The 9,552-nt window shown below is 36.8% G+C and overlaps 1 long non-coding RNA gene across 1 annotated transcript; it reads left to right on the forward strand.

Moving 5' to 3' along the window:
- Window positions 1-240: 240 nt before the first annotated feature.
- LOC122010413 lies at window positions 241-1,452 on the forward strand. Its single transcript, XR_006119883.1, has 2 exons — window positions 241-422; window positions 1,257-1,452. It is a non-coding gene; the product is annotated as an uncharacterized LOC122010413 (long non-coding RNA).
- Window positions 1,453-9,552: the final 8,100 nt, after the last annotated feature.

A 9,552-nucleotide genomic window follows, 5' to 3' on the forward strand; every position in this document is an offset into this window, starting at 1 on the left:
GCTCAAAGTCAAAATCCTCCCAATGACGACGATGATGATGCCTACGATGATAACGATGATGGCGGTGATGATTTTTGATGATTTTAATAATGTATGATGAATTTTTTCTCATGTTTACTTCTTTACACATTAATCAATGGTTTTTTAACTTTTCAACTTTGCCATTTGTAGGTTAAGTCTGTTGTCTTCTTGCACTGTTCCACTGTCAATGTATGAGATGACTTATCTTTGACGTAGACTAATCTATATGATTATTAGTTGTGCACCAGTAACAAAATTAAAGCATAACTAGGCAATATGAATGGAGTCTCTAATACTCTGACTTTATTTTTGTCCTGATTTTATAATGTTGTTTGTGCAGGTCTCAATTTGGTGTGATCTCACTGTAGTTGAAGACAGCTGTATTTGTTCACTTCTTTTCGGTATTCCTAAGTTCATTAATATGCATTTACTGATCTATATATACAGTTAGCTTTAAATAATTATGTTATAGTTGTTTAATTATATAAAGTTAACTTTAAATAATTATGTTAAAGTTAGCTTTAAATAGTTGTTTAATTGTGTTCCTTCTTTTTGATAAGCTGCTCTTTCTTGTTTTGTCTTCAATGATAATGATGCATAAAAGTTCTGAATTTGATCTATGTACAATCTCAAAACTATATAGATACATAAAAGTTCTATATTTCATCTAGAATTACATCACACTATTCTAAAATTCTTTACTAGATAACGATGCATCCTCCTACTTTAAAATTTTGCAAAGAGTTGTTAAAAATGTGCTAAAGTTATTCATATGAAATTGTCAACTAGTTAACACAATGAAAGGAATAATTATTTTAAACATCCTTTAGTTTACATTAAATACCAACCAAAGATAAAACTATAAATTCAGCAAATTAAAATGAAAAATAAAGTTAACTAAGTGTGAAATTTGAACCCTAATACCATACTTCACAAGATCTCTCTCTCTTTCTCTCTATATGATGTGCCAATTATATTAGGTTGTATCATAGTTACGATACATGTACTTAGTTTCAAAATAATTCTTATAATTTTATTTACCGTTGCTATGATATGGATGATTCATATCGTTGGTAAATATGACTTTTATTAGAATTAGGGCTTTTATTAGAATGTTTAAGGAATTTCACATTTATGTTTTGTTTTTAATTATTCTTTTTACATGGCTATATGGTATAATATTTACAATCTTTCTTGTTACACATAATCCAGTTTATTTGTTTGTTGTTATGTAGGCAAAGGAGATTTTATGGGGATCAAAGATTTTGTGGCACACGAATATGACTTGGGTTGATGTGTTGGGGATCAAAGTTATGTATTCTTAGTGTTGTTAGATGGATGATGGACTTGGGTTGTTGAACTTGTAAACTTTGTTGAACAAGATGGATCTTGTATGTAAACTTTGTTGAAATCTTTATATTTCTTGAATTATGAGTTGATGTGTTGATCTTAAATTAGGATGTGTTGAATGTTAAATTAGGATGTGTTGATGTTAAATTAGGATGTGTTGAATGCATATTATTTTTATGTATTTGGATAGTATTGCAGAAATAAATTGAAGCTGGGAAAAAATATTTGATATAGGGACGAATTTGGCAACGAAAATGAGTTGTCCCAATTCTATCGTAATTTGGGACAAAATTATTTTCGTCCCAGATTTTGGGACGAATTTTGGGACGAATCCACAAAATTCGTCCCAAAATTCGTCCTAGAATCTGGGACGAATTCTGGGACGAATCTACAAAATTCGTCCCAAAATTCGTCCCAGATTTTGGGACGAATTTTGGGACGAAAATTTATCATATGATTATAAAAAAATTTGGCAAGCTTTTGTTGCCAAATTCGTTGCCAATTTTGCAACAAATTTATTTTTCGTTGCAAACTTAGGAACAAAAATGGCAACAAAAAATCTGCGACGAATTCTGGGACAAATTTTGTGGATTCGTCCCAAAATTCGTCCCAGATTCTGGGACGAATCCCAAAATTCGTCCCAAATTTCGTCCCAGATTTTGGGACGAATTTTGGGACGAAAATTTATCTGATTATCAAAGGATTTGGGAAGTTTTTGTTGCCAAATTCATTGCCAATTTTGCAACAAATTTATTATTCGTTGCAAACTTAGGACAAAAATGGCAACAAAAGAAATTTTGTCATCGAATTTGTCGCCAAATTCGTTCCAATATTAGGGACAAGCTTGGCAACAAAATATAATTTGTCACCGAATTCGTCCCCAAATTTGTTGCAAAAATAGAGACAAATTTGGCGGAAAATTTATGTGAATTCGTCCCCAAATTCGTTCCTAAGTTTGCAACAAAAATAGTTTTCGTTGATAATTTGTATACTTTTTTGCAACGAATTTGGAGACGAAAATTTTATTCGTCGCCAAATTCGTCCCCAAATTCGTTCCCAAATTTGCAACAATCCATAATTCGTTCCAAAAGTTGGCATCAACCATTTTGGGACGAAAAAATTTTCGTCCCAATTTTTGTCCCTAAAATTTTTGCAACGAATTTTTTTTTTAAATTCGTCCCCAATTTTGTCCCAAAATGTCTTATTTTTTGTAGTGTCTTATCAATTCATCAAGTTCTATCTCTATCCTATCTCTAGTCAAGACTTGCCACATCACCATTTTATCTCCATAAAATTTTATCAACAAAAAAACAAGTTTAATTTTCAACACGAACCCCGCCGCCGCGCGCGATCAACAGCCAGCGACCGCCCCTTCGCGCCGACCGCCTGCAGCCGTGGGTCACCACCGGAGAAGATGACGCCACCTCCTCTCCACGCGCTTCCTTGCCCATCTATTCGCAACGCTGCGCGCCGACCGCCGGAAGCTGCTCCTCTTTCCTGTTCGTGCACCCGCAATTCCCTGGTGGGCATCGTCACACCGCCTAGCCATGAACCCCACCGCTGGCGCCGTGTTTCCACGCCGCCGCCCCGACTACCCAGTCACTCCTCCACATCTCTCCTTCACCAAGCGCACAACGGCGTTGTTCTGCCGTGACGACAATGACGACACCCAACGCCTCCCTGCTGCAATGCCAACGTCGGCTGTAGCCGACTCTCACCCAGACCAGGCAGTTGCAACTGCGTTCCAGACCCTCCCCGCAACTCGTTCTACCGTCGGAGCTCTGCCGCCGTGGCACGCCACATCGCCTTTGTCGAGCTTGCAACGCTGGTTGCAACCAGCCATCGCCGCACTACTCCTTCCATATCTTGGACAGTAGATCACCATCGATTGCCATGGGTCATCGCCGGAGAGTCGAGACGATGTCGGCGAGCAAGCCGTCGCTGCTTGCCTCCCCTCTCAGTGAACAGCCGCTGTGTGCATGGATGCGCCAGGAAGCTGCTGCGCACCTCCACTGAAGTTGGTACCTTTCCTCCGCCCTATCATGGTCGCCTCCCTACCTTCGTCGTTCTATCGTGATGAACTGCGGGCACTGTCGATCATCGTCGACCATCGTAGCCATTTGCTGTGGAAGAAGTAAGTTTTAATTAATAACAGTTTGCTAAATTTCTTAATCCAGCAATTGGAATTAATTGATATAATTAATGATTTATTAGTATGTGAGATTGTTGAAGTTGATAAATGACGAGTAATTCTCAGATTGTGTAAACCATGAATGAATGAATTAATAATAAGTTAATTAATTTAATTATTCGATACAGTGATGAATGAATTAGTTGATTAACAGATTTATGAATTTAAGGATTAGTGGATTAATTGAATTATGAAATAGATAGATGAATTAATTAATGATTAATTAGTGGTACATAATGAAGACGATATTCTACATTTGAGGTGGGTAGATCTTACTTATCTTTTTGATAGCTTGGATTATATTTCATGATTATTTACTGTCATGTCTAATGAGGTTACAGTTACTTGCCTACTCTAAACCTATCCTATAGTGTTGTTGAGTTTGATACTTTATCCTTGTCCTTATATCCTTATATGTTGACCTATTTTTGATAGTTATGTAATTGCGTTTATTATTCATGATGGTCTTTATATGTGTATGTATGATATTACTGGACCCTAGCATAGGACATCAGATATTCTGCTAGTCCCCTTAGTAGATGGTTTGACTTTGTTAGGATGATCATACCATAGTTTAGGATGTTGCGCATCTTGCTAAACCTGTGTTTGTTTTGTTCATATTATGGTGTAGGATATTGAGTATCCTAATAAACCCTTGTTGTTAATTAAGCCTATAACTTTTGTTCGTGAATTTGTTTTATACTATGGTTATATAGTTAGGCCCGTGCCTGCAGAGCGCTGATATTATGGGTAGTATAGTTGTATACTGACGTGAGGACATATATGATGGTGAGATTATACTGACCTACACTTGAAGGAAATCACTCCCTAACAGAAGGGTAGTGTATTCCACTAGACTTTCCCCTTTGAATCAACCCCTAGGATTACTTGATATTAATCTCATTGCTTGTTATATCTGCGATGATTCCATAGAATTAGTCAAGATATTAACACTAGATGACAAGTAATTTGGGGACCTAATTGTTAATTGTCTACCTATATATTTGTAGAATTATATCGTAATATGGCATACTGAGTACCCTAGTAGACCCTTTATTGTTATATAGGCTTATGCCTATACGTTAGTAGAATTATACCATATGGTAGGATCCCGTGGGTCCTACTAGACCCCTTAGTTGCTATACCATGTTGACTATTGTCTCCCATTCGTGGTTGAGAGAGTCGTTAACAATCGTTGGTATATCCTGTTGACCATGGTCTCCCATTCGTGATTGAGAGAGTCGCCAGTGACCGTTAGTATATCCTGTCTCCCATGCGTAGGTGAGATGGTCGTTAGTGACCATTGGTATACCCTGTCTGCCCACAGGACCATCCGTGGTAGAGCATTCTCTCGCAGACAGTGACTAGTTATTTACCCTGTCTACCCACGGGACCATCCGTGGTAGAGCGTTCTCCCGCGAACAATGACTAGTCATTTACCCTGACTGCCCACGGGACCATTTGTGGTAGAGCGTTCTCCCACAGTCAGTGTTTGTTATATACTTACTATATGTCGGTCATATGTATTGTTCATGCGGGTTTGGATGTATTGTGTGTACTCTCGACTTGTTGGTTATACTTGGTTAAGTAGGTTAGTGAAATGCTATGTCATTGATTTTACTTTTGGTTAGCTGATGATTATGTTGAGACACCTATATTGATTAGTAAGTATTTTACCTGAGGCTGTATCTTTGATCTCTTGACAGTATTCTATCTATGCACTATTTTCTTCTATCCACTGAGTATATTTTTATTATATACTCACTACCCATTGTTTTTCTTTGATCCTCCAGGTTAGCAGATAGAGGATATGTGTCACTTAGAGGTCCTGACTGTTAATCCCACTCGAGTTCGAATTTTTGAGTTTGAATTTCTATACGAGTGTTACTTTGCTTTCCGCTGCTTATAATTTGTGTTTCCTTTTTGTATCTAATGTTTATGTCATTAGTTATGTTTTTGGTTAATTTAATATATTCACATATGCATGCATACATATACGCATATATCATTATGAGTTGTGATTTTATATTACATCGATGCTTGTGTTGATTTTTATTAGTTTGATATCAGTTATGACACATATTATCACTAGGGGGTATCGTCCACTTTGGAGGGCAAGTGTACCCTCGGGGTGTGACAGTTGGTCCCCTAGCGGTAAGCAAGAGGGGGTGAATTATCCTACAAAAATAAAAACACATTTCTTGAAACTTGCAGCTTGATTAACACAATCACTTGTACAAAAAGAAATAATATGCAAATTAAATTAAAGACAGAGGTACCGAAAGTTACTTCATTTGCAATAAGAGGATTGTCAATCCAAGACGTTTGAAAGCTCACTACTATCTCCTTCAAGTGGAGAAGCCTCTTACAGCAGTCAAAGCTCAAAACTACAAAGCTAAACTCAATTAGAATCAATTACATGTGTTATTTTTAACTTCTAGGATTAGAGCTGTATTTATAGTCCTGATCAGGGTGCTTGGAAGAGTTCTAGGTGTCTGGAAATTGATATAATTTTATCCTCGTCACAATAGATCATGCCACGTCGAAATTTGATAAAGTTTCTGGTCCGGGTGCCTGAACCAGGTCGACACAGCCCCCTTGGGTGAGTCGCCCAGGGGGCACCCAGGTGATCTGGGCACCGGACCGTCCAGGCACCTGGACTTGGCCAAGAGAAGTACTAGAAAGGGTGACTAGATGCTTGAGGGGAGGCCCGAAGTAGGTCTAGACCGGTCAAGATGACCGGATACTTGCAGCGAGGCAAGTAGGTTAAGGTGACCGGATGACTGGATGCTTGCGGGGAGGCCTGGAGTAGGCCAGGGTGACTGGATACTTGTAGGAAGGCGAGTAGGTCAGGACCACTCGATGCTTGTAGGGAGGCCCAAAGCAGGTCAAGGTGACCGAATGCTCATGGGGAGGCCTGGAGCAGATCAGGATGACTAGATACTCCTGGGGAGGCGAGTTGGTCAGGGTGACTGGATGCTTGCGGGAAGGCCCCGGAGTAGGTCAGGGTGATCGGATACTTGTGGGGAGGCGAGTAGGTCAGGGTGATCATATGCTCACGGGGAGGCCCGAAGCAGGTCAAGGTGACCGGATGCGGATGCTCGCGATGAGGCCTGGAATAGGTCAGGATGACCGGATGCTTGCGGGAAAGCCCGGACCATTAGAGTAAATTGAAGCAAATAGCTGAAAATAAATTGAAGCAAAGTCTAAGGGATAAACTATAATGACTATCATTAAAAAAAATCAAGAAGTTTTAATTTTCGTAGATCTAGATTTTTCAACTTATAAACTATTTTAGGAAAAAGTTTTAGATTTGGAAAAATTCTGAAAATTTTTATAACAGTTGAACGGTCGTATATATATAAACTAGATATAAAATTTTAAAAAAAAAATTTATATTATTTTAAGCAAAATTAAATTCGTTTCTACATAAAGATATATTTTTAAAATATACTTTAAAATTTGTTATTAACCTCAGAAAAATCTTAAAATATTTTTTAAAAAAATGTAATAGAGCATGTAACTTAGCAAAAAAAAATAATCAAAATTTTGATTTTTTTTGAGAATTTTTAATATTAAAAATTCTTATTTGGATAAATAATTTGTATAAAATTCAATAATGATCAGAAAATTTCAAAACTTTTCTTAAACAGAGAATATGATAATTTAAAAAAAATAACTTAGCGAGAATATTTTTAAGTTAAAGAATATGATTTTTTTTAAAAAAACATAAGACAGAATTTAAGGATCAAAAAATTTTCAAATTTTTAGTATAGTTTAGTGATGAAATTCTCTTTCTTGGAAAACTTAAAGAATAAATTAATATATATTCAATTTCTAACAAAATTTAAAAGAAATTGTTAGATAATTTAAAGCAAGAATTTGAAATCAAAATAAAAATAAACAAGCATAATGATTTTTCAATTTAAGCATGATTTTAAAATCTAATGTAGGTTCCTTCCAACTGAGTTAATCAAAAATTTCTTAGGTATATATTTTCTTGATAATTTTTTGATTTAACCCTTATGATATCTAAAATGATAATTTAGTCCATTATAATTTTTAAAATTAGAAAAAGTCATATTCAAACATGCATAATTCTTTAGATTCTCTATTTCTATTTTAAATTTTTTATTTTCAATTTTTATTTTGTCAAAATCCTCTAGTCGACAAGATATTGCTAAGGTTAATTTTAATTCTTCATTTTCTTTTTCTAATTTATAGGTATTTTTCAATAATATTTTTATAAACTAAAATAACTTATCAGGAGGTTGAGATCGTACTTGACTTACTTTGTCGATCTCCGATTCGGACGACGTTTCATCCCATGTTGCCTTTAGATTTTGATGCTTTGTATGGATTGGCTTCTTGTTTTTCAACTTTGGGCAGTTGTCTTTGACGTGCCCCTCTTCGTCACAGTAGTAGCATCTTATCTTTCTTTTTTCTTGTACTTGATTAAATTTATTAGTTTTAAAGAACTTTTTAAATTTTCTTATCATGAATGTCGTTTCATCATCGTCAAGAGATGTTTCAAACTCTTGTTCATCAATTTTTGCCTTAAGGGTAATGTTCCGTGTTGTCTTTGTTCTTAGACTTGTATTTCTAGATTCATGAATCTCAAATGTTGAAAAATAACTCTTCTAATGTACTTATCTCTAGATCCTTAGAGATATAATATGCATCTACTAAGGATACTCATTCAGAAGTTCTAAGAAATGCGTTAAGCGCATACCTTAGTGAATCTCGATTAGTTACCTTTTCTCCGAGATTCGTGAGTCCGGTGATGAGTTCCTTGATCCTTAAGTGAAGGTGTGCAACGGATTCGCTTTCTTCTAATCGAAGGTTGCTGATATAGTTCTGGAGCAAATCTCATCTCTTTAGTTTTGCTTCTGAGGTCCTTTCATGCAGTTATAGGAATTTCTCCCAAAGTTCCTTGGCTGACTTGTAGGCTTCAATCCGGTTGACTTCTTATGGTGGTAAAACGCTCAGCAGATGGAACTCTGCTTTGTCGTTTGCCACCAAGTCGGTTTGCTCCTTCTTCGTCCATTGATATTTTCCTTTGTCTTTCGGGGCTATAAAACCATATTTCATAATGATTAATAATTCAAAATCTGTTTTAAAAAATACCTCCATATTTTTCTTCTAGTTGGCGAATTCCTCCTCGAACTTCGATGCGTAGATGCTCAGTCCAACCATTTCTTGTGCTTCGATGGCGGTTTGTCCTTCCAAAGCGAGCATTACTCTAATACCAATTGTTGGTCCCCTAGCGGTCGGTAAGAGGGGGTGAATTGTCTTGCAAAAATAAAAATACCTTTCTTGAAACTTGCAATTTGATTAACACAATCACTTGTACAAAAAGAAATAATATACAAATTAAATAAAAGACAGAGGTACCGAAAGTCACTGGTTTGCAATCAAGGGATTGTCAATCGAAAATGTTTGAAAGCTCACTAATGTCTCCGTCAAGCGAAGAAACCTCTTACAGCAGTCAAACCTCACAACTACAAAGTTAAACTGAATTAGAATCAATTACATGTGTTGTTTTTAACTTCTAGGATTAGGGTTGTATTTATTGTCCTGATCAGGGCGTCTGGAAGGGTTCTAGGCGTCAGGACATGAATAAAATTTTATCCTTATCACAACGGATCGCGCCACGTCATGTTTCGATAAAGTTTTTGGTCCGGGCGCCCGGACCGGGTCGACATAGCCCCCCTAGAAAGTCGCCCAGGGGGCCAGGTGATCTGGGTATCGGAACGTCCAGACGTCTAGACTTGGTTGAGAGTAGTACTAGAAAGGATGATCAGATGCTTGCGGAGAGGTCCGAAGTAGGTTCAAATCAGTTAGGATGATCGGATACTTACGGGGAGATAAGTAGATTAAGGTGACCGCAAGGCAACACGTCTCTTGTGCATATAAAACCATGAATGCAAGGCAACACGTCTCTTGTGCATTATCTTAATGTTCCACATGCAGAAAGGACGTCGTTCACT

This window comes from Zingiber officinale, chromosome 1A (assembly GCF_018446385.1).
Source record: "Zingiber officinale cultivar Zhangliang chromosome 1A, Zo_v1.1, whole genome shotgun sequence".
Lineage (NCBI taxonomy): Eukaryota > Viridiplantae > Streptophyta > Magnoliopsida > Zingiberales > Zingiberaceae > Zingiber > Zingiber officinale.